The sequence below is a fragment of the Falco peregrinus genome, chromosome 7 (genome assembly GCF_023634155.1).
Source record: "Falco peregrinus isolate bFalPer1 chromosome 7, bFalPer1.pri, whole genome shotgun sequence".
NCBI lineage: Eukaryota > Metazoa > Chordata > Aves > Falconiformes > Falconidae > Falco > Falco peregrinus.
In genome coordinates, this window is record NC_073727.1 from 36,085,890 (window position 1) to 36,113,732 (window position 27,843).

Sequence of the window (27,843 nt, forward strand, 5' to 3'; positions counted from 1 at the left end):
GCTATCTGGGAAAAGAAACTTATTTTGAGAGCAACATCTTCAGGCACACAGGTATTACAGCTGCAAGTGCCAGCTTCTGCACTCCTGCACTTGACACTGTAGGCAAGTGAGAATACTCATGCTTGTTGGAACAAAATGGAAAGAAACCTACATTATTTTTTTTTGTTCAAAGGAACATAAAACTTTGTTGTCTCAAGTTCTTTGTTTATTTTGGGAATAAGCTGCAACATTTACTTTATGCTTTGGTCTTGCTTTTAAACAAACTTACTTAGCAAAACCGTAGTATTAGTAGTATTGTTCTAACATTTAAGTGGCCTATTCCTATAGACAGAGTAAAATCAGGGAAACGATGAAAGCTAGTGCTGGAGTTTGTTTAATAAATCACCTACTGAAACAACTAAGAAATACAGTTAGTAGAAATGTTAAGTATAAGCCAGTGTTAAGCAATTTCTGGCATTAACCCAGTCTGAAGCAAAGACTTATTAATGGACATTATGGTGTGGTATTTCAAGTCTTAAACAGATAATCACCAGCATTAATGTGAGGAAGACTATTACTGACACATCTTTCAATAGTGGTTCAAATCTGACCTCCTAAAAATCAAATTGTTTCTAGCTTGGGGAAGAGGTTGTCTCATAAGAAAAATAAAATAATTATAAATAAATGGTTGAAGAAAGATCTCTTTCAGTGAGAGACCACCATCACTGTGTGCGTGCTTGTAGCATCTGGCATAGCAAAGTCCCAGTCCTGAATAAGAACCTGCAAACACTCCATTAATATTAATATTATTAATAACAAAACAAGCACCACCAACATCTTTGGACAGAAGATCTAATTCTATCATTATCAATATGCATATAATTTAGTGATTAAAACGTTAATTCTTTGCAATTCAAATGATCTGTTGCATTTCTTGTGTTAAACTGTGCCCTGTCTCTCATGGGACAATGGCTTTAGTGACTTGTTCCCTTTCCTGCATGATGAAAAGATATACATAATGAGTGCAAGGTCTTGTAATATAGTCATGTTCTACTTTGCATACTTTTTTTTTAATCAGGTGAAACCTTTCATAGTTAATGTCATGTTCAGGAAAGAAACTATGGAACACTGGGTCAAACATGTTCTTCATGTAGTTAATTTAGTAAACGAAGACTTCATAACCAGAATCACACTAACAACCTCTGATCAGAATTCTTCAGAATTTTAGCCAGGATATTTTGTTTCTGCAAAGTGATATGTGTACATTTTACTTACATTAACTGTAAGTCAAAAGTGTTACTTTTCATAACTAGTAGAAATGTTTCACTAACACTGAGCCAGAAGTACTGCAGACTGTGTTATGCCATATACTAAATTAACTGTCTGCCTCAATTTATAGTGGGTTGTCCAATCTGTTGTGTCCAAATTTTTTTCTTTGCTGAAAATGCCCAAGAATTCTCTCTATATTTTCCCTCACTACTATAAACTGACCACACATACATAGCTAATTTCTTAGCATAAAGCCTCTCCCAGGTAGCCAAGTGATGTGAAACATTTATTTTTCACTCCCACAGACAATAGATGCAATACCTTTAAAATTTAAAAGGTGCACGTACAGTTGCCTAGCAAAAACTGAAACCTTATGTAGCAAGACTTAGCTCTAAGCTGCTCGCTGCCAGTGTAGCTGTGTCATTTCAGACCCAGTTTGCTGTGAATTAATATTTAATTTTCTGCTTTAGGAACTATTATCATAAGCAGCTACTGGTTTATGTTTTCAGGGTGAGGATGGATGCAAGAGGCTTACCACTTTTGTTTTGTTTTTCCTTAAATAACACTGTCAAGATTTTCTTGAAACATACTCTTGTTGCATAAGGCAATTCTCTTTGACATTAAGCAAAGTATGGTTTTAGCAAGGGCTACAAACACTCATTCTGTCCAACTTAGGCAGTAATTGGACACAGGCAAAACACAGACATGAACTTGACTTTTTTTGTTTCTACTGATATCATTGTTGACGCAGCACAATATGTATAGCTGGCTTTTCTATAAATGTGTCTTACTGTGGGATATACTTTCTCACATGTGGGTGTGCATTTATGTCAAAATGGAGAAAAATATATTTGAAATTAGTCTGTGAAGTCTTCAAAGTTAAATAATCTAAAAATTCCCCTTTGTACAACTGCAATGAAGGAGTACCATATTTCCTTAAATTGAGCATATGGCAGGGCTAAACCAGCAAAATGAGACTTGTCACAACAAAACATACCTTCCTCTTCTTTGATTTAATATGGTTACCAGAATTCCCTATGAAGTTTACTTTGACAATCTCTGGGCAGACCACCATATGTGGAGGGAACATACTATAAAGATTACAAAAACCTGGCACTAAATGTTGCTTGATGTCGGAAGAATTTTTTCAGACTGATATTAGAAATCAGTAGCCATTGCAACTTCAGTTAAAATGTTTCTGAGAGGTTTCGATAGGACTCTTCTGAACATTGTTGCTTTGCAGATATGGGGGAGTTTGATAAAAATACAGACGACATACAAAGAGATATGTTCAATGGTTTTCCCCCTCAAATTTCAGTGATAGTAAAAGCAGATTTTAATTATGCATTTCCCATTCCTCATCTCTTGGTGGAAAAGTTAAGGTAGGTCAAGATGTGAAAATGAAACACTGCCTTGATTCAGAAAGAAATACTGCAGCTGTGTTCTTGTTTGCTCTACACATCAACACACCTCAAGGCTTTGCTACACTGCAGCTTTCTTTATAACCTTGCTGGAACAGTGACATATATAACAAAGTACGAAAGGCATTACAGACACTGAAAGTGTCATTTACATTGTATGGTAGACTGTCTGGTTTTATAAAAGGGGCAAATCAATTACCAGGTTGCTCTCTATGACTTTATTATACCAAAAAAAGTCTTAAACAGGGAAGCAGTCCTTGGCACCAGGCACAGGTAAAACACAACATGACCTGTTTTTTTGATGTTTGCTGTCATGTAGGAGTCTGATCCAAAGGCTTCCAAAGTTCATGAACATTTTTACTTTATCTTTAGTGCTCTCTGACTGGGTTCTAAGTGTAGAAAGTAACTACATTTTCCCTTAAAACAGATTGTAACTGTGTATTAAGTATCTGAAACACATGCTGAGCACATCCTTTGTCCCAAAAATAGTAACACGTGACGTGTCCTTGCATGCTTCAGAGTGCTAATCCTTTTGACTCTTGGAGCTGTAGTCTCTTTTCGTGCAGGCTGCTTATTTAAGACTTTGTTGGGCAAGGTACCTACAACCTCCCTTTTTCAGGTATCTGCCTTTTGAGATGAAGACAAAGCTGTATCTTCAGCCTTAACGCTGACAACACTACAGTACATCGGCGTCTAGACAGCTGGTGGAATTCACAGCCCTAAGTTTGGTGGTCAGACTGCTCAGTGGTTAGAGTGGGAGAGGTATCTGCAAGTTAGATCTTCAAAAGCTGTTGTAGACAAGGTTTATCATTATTGTAGAAGTTTCTGGTGTGTTAGGAGAGCCAAACTGCAGTGTATCATTTATTTTCTGGGGCAGGTAAAGATTTTCATTTTATTTGATCCAAAGAGGTGGGTGCAATGTATGAAAATGACTGAACGTACATTTCTCTGCCCAAAAGACCAAATATATGTTTTACTCAGGCACAGACTGAATTGTAAAGCTGATTCTGTGTTAAGAACAGGCCATCATGGCAGAGTACAAGTTTGTATGCAATGAATGAAAACAGAACTTCCCACTTCTATGCTAACAATGCATAAATACAATTACTTGACCAGTTCATCTAATGGATATGTGGAAATGTCATTTTTCCTTTTCTGTGGCAGATTTTAGATTTTCTAAAGCAAAGCCAATCATAAAACTTATTTTCAGAACAGCCTGTGAGGAAAAATGAAACAAACCATTAAACCAACTGAATGAAAATGTTTCAAAAGCTGAAAATACCTGGTATCCCTCAGTACTTATAAAAAAAAATAATAAATTACAGGAGTCTTTGAATCATCCTGCCACAGTACAGCTATTCCAGAAAAATGTCTGCTCATCTTTCCCCTCCAGCTATTACTGTTTTGACTAGTTGCATAGAGAATCTGAATGATCACCTGAGCCAAATTTAGTTCAAATGCAGAGAGATTATGTGGTGCAAACATGAGAAGACACAATTTCATTAAACTATCCTGTCTCCAGAGCAATTGCTGTTACAATAAGTTAACACGGGGACAAAAAATGTTTAGTACTTCTCCCTGTGCATTGACATAGCTCCCACCTTCCTCCTGCTGTGACTGATGTTCGTACTGGCTCAACAAAAGGGACGCCCTGTTTTCAAGAAATAAGCTAAAGTAGGAAAGAGAGAGGCCCTTTGCCTTTGGCCTAAACATCCAGGTGATGACTACTTATAGTCATTAGGATAGTTCCAACTGGAATGAAATTTGTATTTTACAAGAATAATTTTGCTGTAAGGCTTCTGGATTAAGCAGGCAAGGGAGATCCAGGGATGCATAAGGTTGGTTTGAGAATGTTCTTTTAAGAAATTTGTACATGTATAGCTGTGTTTCCCTGCTGCCTTTCTCAGAACCTCTGGCCAGGTGTTGGTTAATAACTGCTACTGATGATTTTGCCCTAAAAAAACCCAAAAAACCCTCCTTGTCTGTCAGGAATACCACCTTTCAGTCCATGCTTACAAGTCTGAAACTTCCAGGGAGAAGCATCAAAGCCACTGAAAATTGGTAGCAGCTGTAAACTTCTATCTGCTCTAGTGTGATCTCTCTCAGATCTTGAGGACTACTTACAGGCCATTCAGGCTTTCTCTTCCACTGCTACCACTTTTGCTTTCTGCATGCCCACATGGATTGGCATGCATGTATGCAGAGGTTTTTTCCATTCTGTTTCTCTGGTTTCCTTCTATTCAATTGTATGAGTAAGAATTTTCTAATGATACCAGACCAAAAGCTTCTGAACCTTTATACATCCTCTGAAGATTCCTAGTCCTCTCTCATTGTTACGTTTCCCAACACACAATTAATTTTGATGGAGACAAAATTGCACTGACCTCAAGTCATCTTGTCTCTATAGAAATGCTCATCACTTACATGCCTTAATTTCAGAACTAACCCAAATAACGCTCCTGAAAGCCTTTTTGAAATGCAAAAAGTTCTTTCAACAATATGTTTGGAGAATTGATTTCTTTCAATAATAACAGATACATATAAGCACCAAGAGAGTCAGGTATGGCTGGTCCAAATAATTTTTAGAACACAAATAATTGAAGTGATACCTTGTGATAGTAGCGGTTTTGTGTAAAATTATCTCACATTTGCAGCTTGTCTCTAATACTTACTGTTCCCTATCACTGCTCTCCTCTTGTTTCAGTGCTGCAGTGGTACCTCACTCCATTTCCTGGAGGAAAAGCAACCACATGGTCAAAACCGTCACCACAATTTGCACTAATTGGGAACCCTTGTGAAAGTTTGAGCAGAAACCAATGTTTTAATAAGCAAGGAGTTAGAAACACCCACTCAACACCTTGTACTGGGCTTCTCCATGGCAGTGTTAGACACATTGTCATGGCAATTGGGAAAGTTTGCACTGTGGTGCTTTAGATAATTAGAAGACTTGATTCCCTGGAATTGCTATTCTGGAACCCTGCACTAAATTCTAATTTTTCTTAACTCTTTTTCTAAGGGGTAAAAAAGAAAGGCAATGTTCTTCTGTCAGAAATAACTACAATACAAAATTCAGCAGTGGCAGTGCATTGGAGACTGCTAATTAAATAATCGATATCACCACTCAGTATTAACTAGTGAGTTTCAACATCTATAGATTAACGAGCCAAATCAAACCTTCAGTCAATTCCTGCTCTGACTCTCTTGTGTCCTGCAAGTTGTTGAGTGTTTTCTGCCTATGAATTCATTACAATTAAATTACTTCCCAGCAAAAGATTTTAAAATTAAAGTGCAGCAGTTGTCTCAGAAGCATAGTAGACCCCACAAGGATGCTCTTCTACACCAAACACTGCAGGATCCAGTCACAGTGAGCTCTACTGCATTAGGCGAGTGGATTTACATGGAAAACTATTGGACCTGAAACTTCCTTTTCTCCTCCCCCTAAGCATTGCTTCTTGTTGCATGAAAAAGGAATGGTATTGCTCCTGTAAAGACATCAACCCAGTGACGAGGTGGACCATGGCATTTCTAATATTACCTGAACAGAGTCAAAAAGAGAGTGCAAGGACAAGAAGTAGCAACCAGTTGTCCTCCACTGTGGTGTGGGAGGGCTGACTGGGAAGGGTAGGAGAGTATTTAGAGTATTTTAAAAAAATAGTATGACTGACTAGCTGGGGGATATTGTTGGCTTTGTTGGCTGTATAAATATGCTTTTTTTTAAGCAGCAATTCAAGTGCAAGCTTTTTAAAAACATGTCTTAACTATTCTTGGTTTGTGCATGTGTGTGGCTAATAGCTCTTGGCAGACAGAAAAGGAAGCAGAAGAGACTTATAAGTCCTGGAGTTCCCGACTACCATACAATCTGCTATTCTCATCTCAGGGATGTGGCATCCTCACCTTCTGGACAAGACAGGAGCTTGGCTCCTTTCAACAACAGTGTCTCCAAGCTCCAAATTTTCCCCCACATCCTATTACACTGCCATTTGTCCATAGAGACATCCTGAGTGTTATTTATTTGTGTACTCACATAACTTAGACACAGGCTCTGCCTCCAAAAGGATCCAAGTCCAAAAATGCTCCTATACATCAGTAAACAAAAAGCCTAGGAACAGAAGGAGAAAGACAGCAGTTACTAAATTGGTAACAAAAACTGGTCATATAAGTAGAGTTTTGTTTAAGATTTTTTTTAAGGTAAATCAGACATTTTTTGATTACAGTGGTTCTTTCATGTTACCCTTTTTAATTACTGTTTCCATTCTTCCAGGGGTGTGTCTGCATACTTTAATGCATGCATTGTAAGAAAACTTACAATAGAACTTTTTTCCTCTTTAACAATAGGAAGAACAATGTATGGAATAATACCTGATTATTTTTCTCCGTGCACCTATGTTCATACCTCCCACATGAGCTGGCTAAAGTGGGTGCAGGAGATTTAGCTATCATCAGGTACATCACACCCAATTAGGACTCATGTGCTGCGCTGGGGGGAGCCACACTGATTCAGCATGCTACGCAGCAGCTGGCATTTGCCTTTTCTAAGCTGGTCTGTGAGGGAGATTTGAGGAGGGAAGCATAGACACAGGTTTTCTTTGGAGGAACTTTTTGTTCTTGCCAGTTCTGTCCAGGATTTTGCTTTTTCTCTTTGATCCCATGGCACTGGTGCTAGATATTGATACAGAGACAAGAAACACCAGCAGTTCACATCAAATCCAATCAACTATGTTTGGATTCATGACATGGGTCATGAAGCTTGGCAGGAAAGATGGGATGGGTATAGAGGAAGTTATTTAAACTAAAAGAAGGTAGATTAAGGCCAGATCTAAAGAAGAAATCTTTTTTAATGAGGATGGTAAAACACTGGAACAGATTGTCCACGGGGGCGGTAAATGCCCCGTCCCTGGAAACATTCAAAGTCAGGTTGGATGGGGCTCTGAGCAATCTGATCTAGTTGAAGATGTCCCTGTTTATTGCAGGGGGCTGGACTTTTAAAGGTTTCTTCCAAGCCAAACTATTCTATGATTCTATGATTTTCATTTTTGCAGCTATTTCTTGTTTCTCTTAGTTCCGTGTAGTAGCCATGGCAAGTGGTGAGTCTTTTAACTCTACTTTGTCTTTAACAATAACCATACATAAAATGCAGTGATCCTTCTACAGCAATATAGCAATCAATCCAATGAAGTGTAAAATCAACATTATAGAGCCAGATACTGTTCCAGATAAAGTTAATTGCAAAAGTGCTTTCTGCTGATTAAATAAAATGTTCTTAACTCTTTTGCCCTACACATACACAAATAAAGACAATCTTGGCACAGTACCAGTAATAGAGTTTAAGCTTATTAAAAATATTTTTTCTCTTCCAAGACAGATCCTTGACTCTATCTTGTGCCTTTGTGTCATGAAATCAGGTGGAGAAAAACTAGAACTTCTTTAATTCCTCCCTTCTCTTGTGACAGAGATCAGCTAAGAGGCAAAAGCTGCATCAGGTGGAATCCACCTCTCTGGCTGCAGGCAATAGGGCCCTGCTGAGTCCAGACTTATGTCTCCTGCGTGTTGCAATTGCCAGGCAGGTGGCAAAAGTGAGAGCGGGTCTGACACTGCCTTAATTGTATGCAAAAAATATCTAAATCTTTCCAGATCATTCACAAGATCTTCAGGATTATACGTACTGCCCTACAATCATTTTTGTCCCTTCCAGCCCCTCCAGCCTTTATCTATTTATTATGAGGCCCTGCAGCAGATTTGGTTAGGAATTGTCTGAGCGCTGCTTCTCCTGACCAGCCAGCTTCAGTGACATGAGGATTTTCAGCCTCTTGATTATGGGATATCCATCTGGGCAGCCCAGTCCTGCTGGAGCTCCACAGGCTGCCTGCTCTCCCGGCGGTTAATATACCACTGCTCCCATGCAGCTCAGGAACACTGGATTTGTTACTAAAAATACTATCTTGACTTTTTTCCTAAACAATTCCACTCTGTGTCCTCTTTTTCTGGAAAAAATCTTTCCCACTGAAATTCAAAAACCTGGACTAAATAGAAGAGACTTAATTAGACACCATGCAAACTCTTAGGAAACGCAGGGAAACAAAGATGGTTTTAAGTGAGAGGTGTGCAATCCAGCATTCATTGTATTGTGACCACTGTTTATAGAGGTGTGACTTAGCCCAGGTACTGACAATAATCATAAACTAAAATTTTTGAAATCAGATGAACAGCAGGAGTTCAGTAAAATACAATTTGATTTATACAATATGAAAAACAGGAAACCTGGATTGTTTTGTAGCCCACCATCTTCATAGTAAAATGAACTGGATACTATGATTTCACTAACAAAGTTTTAAATAACAAAATACCAAAATATTTAAAAGGGTATCTATACTACTGGTGATTATCAATTCGTGCTGCTCAGGCAGTATACGGCAATAGTGAGAGCACTTGCTGTGCTGGCCATCTCCTGCTCTGCCCTTATGGTTGGTACAAACCCCATCCTCCTTGGTTGTCCTGTCTGGATGATTGTTGCAGTTCCCCAACAAGTATTTACAAATCCAGAACTCGTGTCATAAGCATGACAGTAGTACTGCAGATAAGAAGAGGGGCGTTTCCTATTGCTTTGTGTGTATGCAATTGCTTACACATAGATTGGATACAAGGTGAGGAATTCAGGCAACAGGTAAGAGCTGAGTAGCTGTGGTCTTCCAAACAGTGGTGTATGAAATGGATGAATGAAGAAATGCAGACATTGCCAAGCTTAGATGTGCAGGGTAACACTTCAAGTGGTTGTTCCTTCTAGGGAAAATCAGATTTCCCTGCAGTCCTGCAGTGCTGGTAAAACTGGTAACTTCAGATCGCATTCCTGACCCAACAAAAATGGTAGAGAGTGCTTGTGATGGTGCTGGCTGCTGAGCTGGAGTAAAACCAATCACAAACCATGTATCATGGTCTACAGCCCCTTCAAAACTGCAGTTTCCATGTAGGCTTCCTAGACCTGCTAGGTCTGAGATGTTTGGGAGTGCTTTGGTGTAGAGGAATGAAGCTGGGTTAATTATCATTGATAATATACAGCTGCGGGCTGGCTTTGGGGGCGGTGGGTTGGCTGATGTAGACAAGGTGCAGCTGTGGCTGGTTCTGTTAAGTGGTTGAGAGCCAATGGAGAGGGAGCAGCTGAGGAAGAAGTGGGGAGAATGTGCTCTGGATGAGAGGGGAGAGGAGGGACTGTATGAAGAGCATGCTGGTATGAGGTGGTAAAAGACCTTGTTGCAGCTGGTTAGTTTGGAGAGTGCTGTGACACGTTGGGTTTAGCTGTTCTAAGCAAATCAACCTGATCTGGCTCTAACTCTCAGTGCTTCCAGGACTGGTGGTTGTTAGAGGAGCTTTTCTATCATTAAATGCTTATCAAGGTTATGGTCATTTGGTAACTCTTTTATTCTCCCAGGTCTCTTTTCTGGTGTCCCTCTGGCAGCAGGGCTGCAATACAAATATTAACAAGTATGAAGAAACAGTCTTGTAAGAACAAAACTAAACTAATTTATTGAGACTGCATCTGTGAAATTGCTTTCCAAAGCAGGTTAGCAGCCTTGACAATTCCCAGAGATGCAATGACTGACTGAAATCAGAACTGAAAGGCACATCCTACGAGGCACATTCAGCATCAGGATTCATTTCCCTTCAGTTCTTCCCCCAAGAATATGTGTTAAATTTTCCAAGAATAAACACATTGTGTGTGTTGTCTTTTGAAGGCAGGAAGTGAAGAGAGGATTTGAAGATTTAGGATTGCTCCTGTACCGGATTTAGGATAATGATCTGTTCATCTATTAGAAATGTATTTATTCTTTGAAAGGAAAAGAGAAAACTCCCAAGTCAAATTAGACATTATTTTATCCTGGAGAATATTATGCTACTGATATGATGAGTGCCTGGAGATAGCTGGAAAATATACAGTTATTGAAAGTATTATAAGCTCATAAATAAAACACCGATCTGCTTGGTGACAAAGCCTATGCTTGGTTTTTCAGCCGTGCTTGACTGTGGGAATTCCAGAGCGGCTGGGAGGGTAGGAGGCGCTGATGGCTTTTTGTAGTTCTCCACTGAGTACCAAATATGAGAAATATAAACATTAAACAGTAAATCAAATGTTGAAAAAATAAATAAATATGGAACAGATGGGAAAAAGATGTGTCCAGCTGGCTCATGACACTCATTTTTTTCTTGTTTGAGCAATAGCCACATGCAAAGTAGGTTGGGTATTATGCTGAAACTGTATTTTTCAATGTTACGCTGCATTCATTTTCTCACAAAGGCTTTTTTAGAAAAAATGGAGGAAAAGTTTCTCTGATAAGTTTATATGCAAGCAGTCAAATAGATAGGGTCTTTCCCACATCTCACTTGCTTATGAGAATCGTCAGGGCCCGTTGCATCGCTGGTGACTTACACATGTCATCATCATTTGTGGGCTGCACAACTCTGTGCCCCATATCATGAGCCTCTTGACTGTTTCTCTTGATGCATTCTGCAAACCCATGATGATGCGCATACCCTTTCAGCAGGTATCACATGGAGCTGCTCTTGACACATTAGCAGGCAAACACACTAACCAGGTGATGGTCACTGCGGCATCTCTTTGAGGATGAGTCTCTTCCTCTACAACTTTTGGTGGTGTGTGCATTTTGAGGGCTAGAGAATTCTGAGGGCAACACCTTCAGAGGAACACCATGGGTTTGATGAAGCCTTGAACTAAATCTGATATTTCAAGTTCTGAAGTATAAATACTGTTTTTCTGTGGCTGATTTCACAGCATTATGCAGGAGGGCAAGGAACTACTTAAAAAAGACCAGCGGTTTCTAGTTTGTGGTACTGTATAGTCCACTACCAATTATGATTCCACTTCTTTCTTTTAAGCCAGTTTTCAAAATTTAAATTCAAAAATTAAATGGTACTTTTTGGTAAAATGGTAAATTCTCATTCCAAATGCAGCTAAGTATATAGAGTGCAACTGATACTAACATTTGGCCTAGTACTCTTGGAAATGAATGGAATGGTCCTAGTAAGCATGTGATCTATTTATTGATCCCAAGTTCAACTGCTAAAAAAGTTTGTTCCGATGAAGCTTTTTCCTGTGTGTAGAGGAACTGAAAACAAACACTCTAACTATTTTCATGACATTTGAAAATGTCATTCTGTATTTTTTTATCAAGAAGAATACAACACAATATAGCTGCAGAGATCCCTTCTAACCTAAATTATTCTATGATATCATGATTGGTACATCAACAAAGATCCTGGGAAATTAAATTAGAAAAATATAAGGTCAACAGTAAGAAAAGCACAACTACAGTGCAAGAATTGCCTGCTGCAGTGCTCACCCCAGCACTTTCATTTCCCTCATCTGTCACTTTAAGATGTGATTTGTGTTTGTCTTGATCAACTACTGGAAAGTATGATCTTTATCAAATGTGTTAATTGATTAGTCTTCTATTAAATTAAGACCTGTAGGCCATTTATGTTGAGTGATAAACAATTGCAGAGAAAGATTTGGAGACAGACATGGTACATGCGGCTTCAGAGCAGGTATAGCAAAGGAACAAAAATACAGACACAAACAGACCACAAGGCGTGTGTCCAGCCTGGCTGCAAGCCACGCTCCGCGCTGGTGAGGAAGCACTCCTAAAACCCCTTCTATCTTGCTATATCCACCAGGCGCAAATGTACAGCAGGTGACCCATGCAAAAAACACCCGTGCTTTTGACTTCATAAACATCCATTCTGGCCTCTTTCCTATGAGCTGAAACTGATCCAACCTTCTGTGGCTTGTGAAGTCAAACCAGCGCTCCAAGATGAGGAGTACTTGGCCCACAGTCTGTGATTCAAATCCAGCCCTTGATAAAATTCATCACCTGGCCCATTGGTCCTCTTTCCAGCTGTCTCCTTTAGACATTCAGCTTCAGGCAGGATAAATTAATCTGGCAGATACGGTATCTTGCTGCTGATTGACATTTTCCCTCAGCAGCCTTTGTATGTGGGGCAGGGGCTACACAGTACGTGTAAAGCTGTGCATCCCTACACTGAACCCCTAGACTTTCTCCATCTGATCTTCTGCTCCTGCACCCTCACTTTTTAATGGGAGTCCTGTCAATACCTGCCACTAGCTGACCAGCTAACAGACCTGTCTTAGCCTATGTTAAGCACAAAGCTTTCATCCTTTCTTTAAGCATTTCATATGTTTTGGTGCCATTTAAAGAATAAAAATAGATAGGAACAACGCTCTAACCCTCTGAAGAGAATATATGTAGGGGAGAAAAAAAAAACACAAAGAAAACAAGACGTACAAATGCACAAAGCCAAAATGAGTCAACACTTTTTTTTTTTCCTTGCTGATACAAATAGTGCTTTTAAGTTTTATAACTGCACGTAGAAAATTATTTCATGTTTATGGGGTTCCACTTTCTCCCCAATACATACTTAGTAATACACTTAGCAATAAATCTGCAACTTCAGTTTTGGGATTTACTTTGCATTCTGAGTCAAATTGTGCTGAGTTTTCCTTTCTGAGTTTATGCTTTTACAGTCAAACTGAGAAACTGGTAATTAAAAATAAATAAATAAATAAATAAGTTAGTCTGCAAATGAGTTAGGAAAAAACAGTTAGCCGTTGCTTTGAAAAACCTATTTCCTCTCAATTTCTAGTGGAAAAGGATATGTAAAAATAACATTTATATTTGTGGACAAAATCATGGAGTCTTACATTTGCTTCTAAACCTACAGCAATAAATGTTGCTTCATAGAGTGAATTTTATTTTCCTGATTGACGTATCAACTTTTACACTTCTATTTTGCTTTGAAACATTTGCATCTGTTTGTTTCATATTTTCTCAGGCTGTTTCAACAACATTTTTCAAAACTTCTAGTGCCAGAGTATCTCAGAACAGCTTCTTGCATTGACATAAACTTCTTTCTCTTTATAATCTTATTATCAGAAGATATTGGCAAGACAAGTGGAATGATCCTCTGTGTATTTCTTGCAGAATTACAATTTCTCATAGCAGAGTAAGCTCACCTCTGGCTGTGGTGATGCCTACTATGCACCATAGGTCTCTCTTGCCTCTGTTAGCCATTGCAATGAGGAAGACCCCGTTCTTCCAGGTTCAATGCATTGATTATACTTTACTATGTGTTCTCTATCAGAAATTTGGGTTGCATGGTCTCCCTCATATTTGCCAGTGGCGTTTTGTTGGCAAAGGCAGATGACTTCTGAAGGAGGGCTCCCCATGAGGGGCTTGGCAGGCAGCGGGGATCCATGCCTACAGGGAAGGGCTATGAGTCTCTCAGGTCATTGTAGGTGGGGAACTTCCTGGTCTATCTGTTCAGAGACTCATCAAAAGGAATAGTGTAACCTTGTCAAAAGAAGTAATATTAATGTAAGCATGGTGATCCAGAACATTTTCAGGGCAGAACTGCCTTCTGAAAGACAGCATATGATAGAGAAATGAGAGTGAAGAGCAGGACAGCTGCTCTGTGTGGGTGGCTGTTCGTATCCATAGGCTGGAGGAAGGCCACAGTGAGATGAACATTAAACAGGTGTCTAATCTGAGCTTGAGCTATTGCATATAACGGATACTCTTTTCCATGGATTGCCCAGTCCTTTGAATTATGAGGTGCTAGCAGTACTGCAAGTATATCCTTTGTGTTCCCACTGGAAAGTCCCCTGGTTGTGAGGATGCCCAGATTTCACATGGATCAGGTAGTGCTCAGGCAGCTGAAGCTCTTAGGCTCAGGTTATGTAGCTGGGGCACCTGGAGGTGGAAGAGGTCACAAAGTGAACAGCCACTTGTACTGCTCACCTGTGTGCTGTGGAACAGCAGCAATACAGTGTTTCCTGCTGGAAAGTATTTTGAGACACAGACTGCTTACAGGCGAGGCTAGCTTGTCTCATGATAAAAATCACTGTGATGAATGTCTCACTGATGGCTTGCTGGGGACTCTTTCCTGCAGAAAAGTCCACCAAGTAGGACCACGACACCAGGCTTCGAAACAGAATGACAGCAATAACATGGTAGCCATTACATGCAATGCTCAAAATTCTTCAGTGTCATGCAATTACAGCATGGAATGGTCAAATAGTTTAATGCTATAATTCCAACCATTTTGTGAAGTGACTGGCATTTGTAATCAATGGGCAACATATACAGTACAAGCACATTGCAAACACAATCATTCATAAAATTGCTGTTCCACGCCCTCAGTTCAGGCAAATCTGATCATTCCCATGGACTGCAAAGCAGACAGTTCCCTACTGCTGTTCCTGTAGATACCATCCATACTGCCACTGAGCAAAACACGGGCCCTCCATAACAGCCCAGCCAAACTGGTGGTGCTACTGGTTTGTTCTGGTTCCAACGATCTAAACCCAGGGTCCTTCCCCAGAGTCCCCAGGAGGCTGGTGCTGAGTAGCCATCCTTCCTTTTAAAAACACAAAGAAAACCTACGTATGCCTACAAGCTGTGTAGTAAGCAGAGGTTTTTGTGGTCACAGCAAGCTGTAGACACCTCATCTTTCCAGTGGCCACAGAGATCTGTACATTGTATCACAACAGAACTGGCTGTGTTCAATGACAGTTTTGGTAGCAGACACTGTGTCAGTAGTGGTGGCTTTTAGCTTGAAGACCTCTAGGTCTTCCTCCAGGTAAGCTAAAAGAGATTTTATTGCTTGGAAGCACTTACTTACAATGAGAATGCTTACATGATCAAACATCCACAGAAGATGAGTTTTTTTCTCTGCCATTAGCATGCTTCAGGATACATTTTCATGGCATCCTGAGTTACCCATTCAAGATAATGACACATCATCATGGGAAAAGATTGATAATGATCAACAGACCAGGTGCTGTGAAAAATGAAGCACTGCCTGGGCTGGGCTTTGGGAACCAACTTAAGTTCGCTGTAGCCACATGCATTAAGTCTTTTGGGTTTACTGTGCAGTACAGAATCCTTAAGTACACAGGAATGTGCTCTTTATTTACATAAAATTTCTGAGTTGGGAACTGGATGAAATCCTCAGTGATTGTGTTCCTCAGGACAGAGCCAGCTGTATATGGAGGGATGGGGGTAGAATGCCTCAGTTAGGTTCTTTTTTGCTCATCTAATTGACTTACCTGTCAGAGATGATTTTCCTGTGGTCAGCTGCCAAAAAAAAGAAATTATGGAAACATAATAAGGCACATACAGAGCTACTATTTTCTTCCTGATTTTGTGAAACAGGTGGTAAAAATTTAAAATCAATCTGACCCAATTTGAGCTACTATAACTGCATTTGAATAGAATGCTAAATACTGGGAGAATTCCTCAAACTTGGATTTGTATTGGTAGTCCTCAACAGGACAGTCATTTAGAAGAAATTAGGATCTTAAATGAAGATTTTTAAAGTTTAACTGACATTTGGGTTAAGATAATCTAGATATAATGGCGCTGGTTGCATGTTTTCTACTAACAGTCCCATTCCTACAGTGGTTAAAGGAAGAAAAATAGAATGTTGGAAGAATAACATATTCATTGGTATGACAAACTTAAAAGTTGCTTTTTTCCCCCATAGATTTAAGCAGATCTCATGCAGTGCATAAAGGAGAATTTTCTGTACAGAAAGTAGTTCACTTATGCATAAATTAGAAAAGTCATAACTTGGAATGGTGCCAAGAGATTTCACATTATTTTACTATTGTAAACTGAGGGAGATACAAAAAGGCACATTGGTAGTATACTAGTGGTAAGGCTTTACAGCTCTTTAAAATAAAAAGTACTGAGGGAATATTATGTCATTTATATTAGCCATGATATAAAGCATCAAAAAACCTGTAACATGAAAAATTGTTGATTTGTTTGCTGTATTAAACACTAACCAGCATAACCAGCTGCATGTTTTAAATCACAAAGTAATTTTGAGTATTTAAATAAATGGGATCTGATTAAGTCTATAAAGCCAAGAAATCAAAAGTAATGACTGAAAAATAATCAGCAACTCATTTCCCCATGTTTAAATATTAAAGCACTACACTCTAAGAAAGTGAATCATGCACTGAAGTGCGTTTCATCTCAAGGTACTGAGCCTGAGATGTACAATTACCATAAACACCTGAAATAATGGAACAGTTAAAGAATACATAGACACCTTGTGAAGGATCATCTATTGTAAGTATGCCTTCAGCTAGATTGTATGAATTAGATGTATACAATATCCTTAAGCTGATAGGAAAACATACCCCCCACATACTATTAAGTATGTAAAAAGGCAAAGCCTCCCTAATATTCATTCATTTACTGTACAGCTCAGTCTTTTCACAGTTTATTTGAAAGCAAAAACCATTTTCAATAATTTTTTCAGTTACAGAATTGTCTTATTACATAGCTCCACGTTTATGCTGAACATAGTAGCTGGTATTGTGGTTAAGAGAAAGAAAGATACTACAAAAGGAGGTGGTGAAAAACTGGCTATGTGCTGGACCTCTGCAGACAGTACCAGACTGTGCAGGCACTGTGGGACTAACAGTGTGTGCCTTTCAGAAGTTATGTTAGATTACAATTTGATGTATTTTGAATTTACATGTTTTACTATTTTTCAGCTTCTTCCTCACCAGCTGCCATTACCTCAGCCAGAGCATTTCTGCTTTTGTCCTGAGCAGACTCTTGTCTGACCTCTTGCCAGCCCTCCTTATGCCTTTCCCTGCAACAAACCACCTCCCTGGCATAACAACTGAGTCATGAGGATGCAGAGAGGCCAAATCTTCTGGTCCACTCCCTCTCTTCCTTACTGCTGATAGATTGCTGTGTACTTATCTCAGACATTTTTATTCCGCCTCCTACTTAAAGCTTTCAAGTCTTGTGCCCTGATGAGCTCAAACACTTTTAACCTTTCCTAATGAATTACAAGTCCTGGAAGCAATCAAGAGGGTGGAATGGAGGCAAATCCAACGCTAGTAAATCCAAAGTTGGTGAAGGAGCTTGGAACGTTTAAGGGTTTCAAATCAAATGTTTGTAGTCAAAGATTCAACCATGACCTATCTGGAACTTCAGTCAAACAAAAAGGGGAAATATTTACATAAAATCTTTAAGCCATCTCACACACACACAAAAAAAAAATGTGTAAGAACACAAAGAGAGCTTACAGAACAGGGGAAAGGACTGATATAAAAACTGGGACACTGGGATAAAGTCTAGGTGAATAAAGGGAATGAGAATGACCCAGCCTGAGGTGGAAAAAAAGTCTGATTTTAAGTCAGGGACCCCATAAAGTCGACAGCTTATTGTGTCAGAAAGGAATATATTTGGTTGCAAATGTTTTAATTCAGTTTTCTAGACTAAGAAATTAGGAGGTTTTAGCCCAAGAACCATTTTGGGAAAGTCTCCCAATGCACGAAATATCTAAGTGCATCTAGCTTTAAGACAGTACTTAGACAATTATTAAAAGAGCATGTGATGTGATTACCTGAGACGGCAGACAAAGCAGAGGACTGGCCTCAATGAATCAGGAGGTCTGTTCTGACTTTGTATTCCCACAGGAAATCTAGCCTGAAATAAATCTAATGCTTTGAAATTATGCTTTTAGAGAAAGCTAGTCGAAATCCTCCCTGTAGAAATGTTTCCTGCTTTTCTTTCAGGATGGCAAAAGGAGCAGCAGAGCCAACAAGTTGAAGGTGCATAGCCAGGTCCCCACTTATCTCTGGGCTTTACCAGTCTCTGATAAAATTATATGATTATCCTATCCTTAAAAGCAGGGATCCTGTCAATTTTTACTAGAAAGCATGTAATAAGCATAGCCTCAATCCCTTACTGCAAATTCTAGTCTCTGGCAAGTCTATTCTATGTAGGTGATAATAAAAACTCCCTTTCCTTTATTCCTTTTACCTACACTGAGAAGGTAAGATTGAAGCAATTATACTGATTAACATTGGTAAAGAATTATAATTAGGGATGCAAGAGAAATCTGATTGCTAACATTGGTGACCTGGCTTAAAAGAAAACTTGAATGGTTTGTTTCAGTTTCTCATTAAGAAGCTGTTCAGCCAGAAATGGCATTCTAGAAGCATTGCACTTTTACAGGTGTTTGCACAGGTTAGTAGAAAAAAAAAACAGATTTTTAAATCATATCAACATGAAACCAGAGATTTTAAAGAGATAAACTAGGCAAATCAGAGAACAAATATGATGAGTATCTGAACAAATAGCAAAACCACATCTACAATTTTTTGCCTGTGGGCTTAGAACCAGACTTTGATTCACAGGTGAAATGCCAGTGGTTGGATTTCTATATGAAAAAATATAAATTTCCCTGCACAAGTACCTACAGTTATGTTTTGACATCATTCTTGGTTTTCATTCTGCCTATCCTGGAAGCTGAAATGCTGCTGATGAAAACTCAAGATGTCAGAGCCTGTGACAGGAAGGTTTAGTACACACACACACCTCCGGAGGCATACACAAACACATGTACACACTATGTCCCAGTTTTCATGGGATTCATAGTGGTCAGCAAAGTAATACTGAATTTTCTTTCACTTATTCAGCACTATTTCACAGACAAAAATGTACAGACTTATGGAAAACACTAATTCTGAAAAAAAATTAAGCGATGAGTGAGTGCAATTCACTAACATAAGACCTTTCCCTGTATTTTAGAAAATACAGAAAAGAGTTTATAGATTTCTAATAAAATATAAAATTTTTAAAATAAAAAAAAAGAAAGAAAATGTCCATAAAGTTAAACTTTTCACAGTTCAACTGATTATCCAGCTGGTCTAGGTTTAACTGGTGTGTCTCTGGGACTACAGTATATTAGCCAAACTGCAAGTCCTATGGATTGGCACAACAAACTTCAAGAGAAAAGCTTTTCAGCTGGCCTTTTCACACTCCCTCCTTTTACCTCAGCTGAATCTGTACATGGGACTCTAGAGAAAGGGATAAAAAAACCAGACATTATTTTGATTTTTGGTATGTGTTAAGCTCTGCTCTTCCAACCAAGGAAGAACAAAGAGAATCATTATGGTTTTGTTTGGAGAATGGCAGCACTCAAGTCAGTTTTATTTCATCCGACATTTTTATACTTCTGTACTGTCACTGATCACTGCCACAATTCCTTATTAATTTGTTACCTTGAAAGGTTTCCGTATTATTCTTTCTGGTTTCTCCCTCTTAAAATCCTAGTGCTTGCTCAGTCACTACCTGTCCCTAGCTAGGCTAAATACTAAGTAGTGCCACAAAACTTGCACTGGAAAACTTTAGTGAAAAAAGAAGAACAACTGAAGAATAGAACTGCAGATCTAGCTGCTTGGTTGTGTTTGCTGGACATAGGAAGCAGCAGTGACTGTCATGGCTTTTGTCTGGATCTTCCTTTTATTAAGTTCACAGCTTGCTCACTGCACCACCTTGACATTTAGCTTTGGTAGTTTCTGCTGAGCTGCATCTGATGGTTTAAATGAGATTCAGGGACAGGGATTTTTATTCTAAGTTGCCTGAGACAGCAGAAACCTACTGGGATTTGTGATATTGTTTTATGTAGTCCAGTCTAAAAAACCAAATGAGGACTGAATGGACCACCTATATTACAAGATCTATGTTGAAGGGTCTTCAAGAGTGTGGAAAATAATTATAGTCTGAAAGATTTTAGAAATGGGAGAAATCTTGTGGTGACATTATTAGAATGTATTTGAAACAGTTTATTTTAACTAGATCATACTCTTGTGCTTGAACATTGTTTATCTGTTGGCCACTGAAAAGGAGAAGAAGAGAAGGCTGGAAGGAGCAACCTTTCTCTCCACCACTCCCCATTGCCTACTCTGCTTCTCGTACTAGAGTTTCTAGAAATGTTCTTTGGCTCAGTGCTATGATGCTGTAGCCAGAAAGGCAACCTCAAAGTGAACATGGCAGCACTGCTAAAAGGCTTTCCTGTTTCAGAATAATTTTAAGGAAGTGCAATAGCAGGTGATGTCCTTGCAAATCATCCCATACCTTTCACATACCTCAAAGGAAAAGGAAAAGAGAAAATTATTAAAATGAGAGAAATCTGTATTTTAATGCTTCATCAGTGCTTTCTCCCTTCACCTTCCTTTCTTATCTTCAATTAAAATTATGGGTTTGATAATGTTTTTTACAATGGAAGTTGCCCTTTATATGTTGGTGTATAACACTGATGATGCTTTAATGCTGCAAGTAATAAAAAATCCTTTTTCCTCAGCTTGTTTTTTGGTGAAGGTAAGTGCAGAAATCTCCTCCTTTTCCTTGCTGAAGTATGTGTTGGAATCACGTTTGATCACCGATGGGGTCCAGTTTCTAAACTACCATTACAGGTTCTCAGCTGTGCCACAGTCCATGGATGGCACAAACAGCTATTACTACAGTTACTGGAGTATAACCAAACATTGTCATATCATGTCATACAGTTTGTAGAGGTTTAAGAAAATAAAGAGGATTTTAAATATGAAAAGAAATCCTTACAGTGCTGTAATTGTTACCTGAGAGTGAACAAGTAATATTGACATTAACCATGTAAGAAAGATTGATTTCCAAATAGACATACCTAATGGGTTTCAGCATGAATTTGTGTTTACTGGATTAATCTTCCTGGTTTACCTTAATCAAGAGATTGACAATCACAGTATCTTTTGGTGTTAAAAACAATAACTTTGTGAAACTTTGGATGAAAATTTTGATTGTGTATCAGAACCTGCATGCCAGACTTTCAAAATTTGCTGAGGATCAACAAACTGAAAGGAATAATTTAACAATTACAGCCTAGAATATTTCTCCATGACATTTACGTTTTTACATTTTACCATATTCCTTCTTCTGTTTATTGAAAAATATTAACTCAGAGGCTTACATTTTTCAACAGCTGGAGCCAAGTATTTTACTCTGGCTATTGCTGATGAGAGAAAAGCATTTTTTTTACCTGTGTTTTCTCCTTCTGCACCCAGTCCTGACTTTTTAAAGTTATTGGAGAGGAAAGAGTGGGAAGGAGAGTGCTCTCTAACAGCGTGGGTACCAGCAGAGAATCTGTCAGCTCACTAAACACCAGTTTGGGCGCAACATTTGGACTGCTATAGATGTGCTAGAAAAGATGATATACAGTCTGTCAATGCCCGTTATGTCAGAGGGATACATGGCCAAAGGGGAACAGGACATGCCACCAGCAAAGGAGCTGCTGCAGTGAGGGACAGCAGGGACGTCCGAGGTGCAGGATCAGGCAGGGAGTGCTCTCCTGCGTGAGGAGAGAGATCACTCTGTGTGCAGATCCACCCTCCTGCAGCATCGTTTGTTTTGTTTGCAAGGTATAAATTGCGTGTCTGTGTTGCTCTAATGTTTTAGGTTCTGCTTGTTGAACATAAAAGCGCTGGCCCTGCCTGTTGCATTTATCTGTTTAATAGATAGCTAGAGGTCCAGAGGTGGTGTGCTGTACAAGTCACACAACCCTTCCTAGCACTCTATGACAAAGAAAGCTGAAAAAAAAGATAGGAAGAGAATAGGGCAATTCAAAAGGCACATTGATGGTCTGTATTCCCCAGCACAGAACTACACAGAAATGCCCGGATGATTCCAGAAAATACTTTTATTCAAACAGAAGCTAAAAATGGAGAGGCCTAAAGATCCTATTATAGACTTAAAAGTTGCTTCAAGAAGTAGCTTGGAATTATGTGGAATTGGGGGTTAAAGTAGCTATGAGAAATTGACTAAAAAAGTTTGTGGTATCTCTACCCATTTAATCAACAGTTTCAGCTGTAATGGAGACAGATCCTGTGTGTCTTTGAAAGCTCATACTAAAATTTTTCTTTGTAAAGGGAAGACCCAGAGAAATAGTGTAGAACAAGGCAGAGGGAAAGATGACTCATCTTAGGAGAAAATTACTGTGTGTTTCATACAAAACCTTTTCAACTCTAGTGAAAATATTCTCCTTTAAATGACAGTGCACCATATTGATCAATAGAGAACTGAAAATTCTACAGTAGTAAGAGATGAAGTACAATTTAGCACAATAGGAGCAGATAGGAAAATGCAGATCTTCACAAATTAGCTAAGGAGCAGTATCATTTAACTAACAGGCAAGCAATTTCATTGAAGTAATGAAATACACAGAAAAACTCCGAGAAGTACTAGAGGAGCAGAAGTATCAAAAGCTTTCTGTAAAACTTACGTATATTTTCCACAAGAGAAAGACAGAGACATTTGGTTTTCTACCAGGCATGCCTGTATTGTGAATCAAGTGAGTTAATTTATAGATTTCATAAACCCTTCATCTGAACTTGGCAATGCTCTATAGCATCTGAGATTTTTTTCTCTCACTCCAACCTATATTCACAATGCTGTTTTTTAAGTTGAGTATGCAAATTATTCTTTTATACTTGGCTTACGGGCACTGAAGAAAGTCCCCGTCAATGAAAGTAGCTTGCTGAGTGAGAAATATAAGATCGAATCTCTTCCATACTTCAAAAAGTGGTATTCAAATACCATATGAAGTGTTGTATGAAATACGTTTGATTTATCTTTCTTTAAACCTTGAATAACTCTTCTTTTTTATTTTTTAATTTTTAAACGGATTAGACTGGTTTGCTTTGATTTCAGTTACGGCACCAGCTTGCTCTCTCCATGGCCTACTGCAAAGGTCGGTCTGTGTTTCACTAGGTGTTTGAAAGTGCTGCTGCTGAAGCGGGGTTGTGCTAATGCCATTTTTTCAGGAAGATGTCTTTTTGTTATATTATGTGAGAGTCAGATGCCAGCCAGAATTCCATTCTTCTCTTCCCAAACACAATCTGCTTTTGAGCTGCAAATCAATCCAACATGCTTCAGATGTCTGCTTCCAGCTGACTTCTCCCTTTAAACGTAAACAGTGCAGATTCCCAAGGCCTGTTACTCTGACAACCCTATAATGCCATCCTTTTGACTGTCCAAGCTCTGTAAATCTTCATTCCATCACAGCTTGAAACAGACCAGTCTATTTTCACTGCTCAAGATATGGGAAGCTATAAAAACAGCTTCAATGGTAAACTCATCAGATTATAAAATTGTTTCAGTATGATCTAAGCATCCATCAATGACATAGACAATCGCAGCTTTTAACATCTTATTTTATTTGCAATATAATTACCCAGTGCTGCTTCGTATCTGTAATTTGGGAGGAAAACCCCATTTATTTCAGTAGTGACTCAGGCTGAAAAACTGATGGCCCAGTGCAGGCACAGGGAAGTACATACACACATATGTGACACCTTAGGTATTTGACAGATGGTCTTTTAGCATCTTTAAGTATCTAGCAATATAAAGAGCAAGCACTTTCAATGTGTAGTGGTGCAAATCACCACATATGCCAAATTCTGGCATATGGAAAAGCATGCAGGGGAGTATGCACTTAATGGAGCCAAACAGTCACCATTATTAACAGGATAACATTTGTTTTTAGCCACATTTCCAAAATTTCCAATGCCCTGCCATAAAGCAGTGAGCTATCCATTGTTCTTAGAAACGGTAACCTAAGAAAAGGCCATTATTTCTCACAAGGATTATCAATGACAGGCTATACATCCAATGTATTTTTATTTAGAGGGGAAGGAGAGGCATTAATAATTTGGTGTGTTGGAAGCAGAGTGCTTCTTTCAGTCTCAAAAACAATGTAAAGAGAGCACAGTTTATTTTAAAAGGGGCTAAAAACATGTCTTGCAAGCAGCAAACATGATGTGATGTTTCCATAGAAACAGAGGTTGGTATTATTAAAAGAAGTGAGGTGTTCTGTGGCTGGCTCTCCTGAGGGACCCTTATTTACAGCTAGTATCGGGCAAACTAGGTAAGTGAGTTTTACCACCAGTTGTTAAAGATCATTAGATATGCCTCTTTAAAGCCTTATGAACTCTGCTAATTTGTGAAGAAAGCGTGAGGAAAAACACTACCCCCTACCTCTAGGTTCTTCTGGAGTTTGTTTTACATTCAAAATCAAACCCAAAGCCTCCTTTAACTGAGTTGATCTTGAAGGATGCTTCTTGCCCCTATCCTGAAAGAACAGAGAAATCATTTTGGCTCTGTCTCACAACCAAAAGCATTTGCCCCCTGTTGAAGCCTTGAAAGACTATATAGCTGAATAAAGAGAGCAAGAGGAACTTCTGAAATTAGAAGAATCTAGTAGCACCAAACAGATAAAGCATTATTTCAGAAAGTTACTGAAGCTTTAAAATTAAAATTATAGATGTGGCTATCTACTCATGTCTCCTGTGCTTAATCAAACTTATTAATGCTATGAGATACTTTTATTCATGATCAAGTTGAAGTCTTTATTTTCGTCAGTGCTCATTGATTTCTGTACAACGATGCTGCTAAGGTCATTGCTTCTCTTGGCCTTCTCAGCTTTCAGTACTGACAGAGTAAATGGCATGTTGGGTCAGGTAAGAAAAAGACTTCCCATCTCTGTGCTCTGAATACAATACATTAGGTACAAAAAAGCCAGCTACTCATGTCATAACATCATGTTGTGCTACATAAAAATTATAAGGCTGGTTTAGTAAGAGGGGGCTGGAGCTGTACATGTTTCATTATCACTTTTCTATCAATTTTGAAGCATCATTTTTCTTTATTTTCTGCAAATCCAAAACTGAGCTGCCCATTTTTTCCAATTCCACCTGAGCCCATAGGAAACTGAGCTTGTTAAACTAGACATTTTTACAAACTATGGACTTTACCACACAAGGAGATGGGCTACTTTTGCCAAATAAAGGAGCCACATGGTCATTATGCTGTGGTTACTGTGTCAGAATCTGCACATAATCCAGATATAAATAGTTTGAAAGGCTTGATATAAAACACAGGTCTGGGTTTAAAGATGTCAAAAAATCTTAAAGCTGGTGTGGGACACTTCATAAACTGCAATACTCCTTTGATTCCCCGTTTTTTATTTGCCAGCTTAAATGATGGTTTTTTATTAATTCTTCTAGGAGTTAGGAAGGGTTGGCTTTACTCAGTCAGCCCACTGATTATGGTCCATGGACTTCACATCTTGATGTTGCTTCTGAAAGCTTTGTTCCAGTGTGTTTCAGGCAGAGGAAGAGCTACTCTGAATTATCTGCTACAGATACCAGATTATCACTGGTTTTCTGTTTGCTGTCACAGCTTGAAAAAGAAATTCATAGAAAGACAAGTTAATTGCATATATCCAAGCTTCTGCTTTTTAGTGGCAAACAGAAGGTCAATGTGCATGCAGGAAGGACATATAAAACTATTTGTTCCTTCTTCCTCTGTTGCTCTGAAAGAGCTACTCTTTTCCATCAGTTTCCCAGGGCAGTTAGCCAACACTGTTCTAAAGCTGCCTGTTGCAGAGGAGTCATCTCTTAAGTTCTACATCAGCATGACAGCCTTAAAAGGGAACCACATTGAGCTCTTCAAAATGTTAATTAAAGTTCACAAAGGCCAGAGCCTGGGTATGCTGATGCAAAATGGTAAAGCTTTCAGTGCAAAATAATTTGATTAGATAATGTAACTATGGAAAGAAGCTGAGACCTGCACTTGCTCTGCATTATAAAGTCTGCCCAGACTGGAGGAATTCAGTGAGTTTTGTAAGGCTGTTCACGGTATCTGCTGGTTCCTGCTCTGAGACTGCCAGGTGTGGGTTGGAGGGATGAACAACACAAATGAGGGTCCTTCAGGGAGCAAGAAGAGAGTGAGTTATCAGAAAACACCTACTTGCTTGCTGTGAGGTATACAAGCTGAGGTCAAATAGAAGTTCAAATGCCATTCTGAAAAAAAAAAAAAAGGTGACAAAAGAAAAAGAAGGTGAGCAAGCAGCAGTAATTTGGGAAAAGGTAGGTGCATACATACATGCATACATACATACATGTATATATATATATATAAACATATATAAAACCCTGAGATATATGTAGTGTTCTCAGCAGGAATGGAGAGTGAGTTGGGACTTAGCTGTGTGTGCTTGAGACAGCTGGACATCTGTCTAAGCTCTAGAAAAGGTAGGCAGGATGCAAATTAGCAGATGTGTGTGTTTTAACACTTTTCTGCCTGCTCTGTGTCTGTGGGTAAAGGAACACCTCCACCTGGCAGAAACTGCTCTGATCTGCTCCAATCAGCTGCTGCTTAGAGACATGCAGAGAGGAGAGCATCACACATCCACCAGAGGCAGCTGCTCTGCACACTCCTGCATGGGGAGCAATAGAGGAGCTGGCCCACAGGAATCTGTGGGTGTCCCCAGGCTGCAGGGTGCACATCTGATAAATTATGGGTTGGTATCAGGGGTAGTGGTCACAGCAGCCTGGTGATCCAAGTGAGCATAATGTGAAACACGGAGTTCCAGCAGGGGGCCTGTCCATGCAGGTCTGCCCTAGAGAAAGGTGGCACACAAATAGAAAAAGAGAATGAAAGAAATCAGCCCATCCCTTCAACAGGATGCCCTTCAGGTTTACTTTTACATAAGAAAGTTATCGTAGGACAAAGTGAGGAAAAGCTCTTTAGGGAAATACAAGACTTCTTTTTCAAAGAAAAACGCTGTATATATACACACCAGAACAAAATTCAAAATATTAAAAAGCAAGCATTTGACATTTAGGGGAAGGCTGTAAAACCTGAATTATTTCACCAAATTATGACACACTTTTAGGATATACTGGGGTTTTTAACATCCATGCTGTTCAGCACAAGATTCTCATGCAGCTAGCAACTATTTAATATTTGCTTTCCCCTTGTTTTTCACCGTGCAGCTCACCAAATGTCATTTATCAAACTCTGTAATTTCTTCTGAAGTTGGAGTTAGCCTCTATAGGCTTTTCTGCATTTCCCCCCACTATGGTATCTGAGTGATTCTTAGACCTGAATGCAATTCTTCAGCACCCATGCAAGGTAGGAGGAACTAGTTACCCATGTTCAAAACAGAACCAGGACATGGGAATTAGTTTCCTAGGAGGATTTAGGATGTAATTTGTAGCATCTACTTTTAAGATACCCTGCCATTTAGTGCCTTGCCCACTGCAAACAGAGTAAAGAACATCATTAGCTAGCCAAGGAAAAATACTGTCAAGAGGGGTACAGAGTCAGCACTGTTTTTCCAAGAGCAGAAGACCTCCATTCCCCTCAAGATTCACAGCCAAGGTTCTACCTCTGGGATTAGATGAGAGCGCACTGGGGTGATGGAGTCAGTGTCATTATTCTTGTGCTTTGTAGTC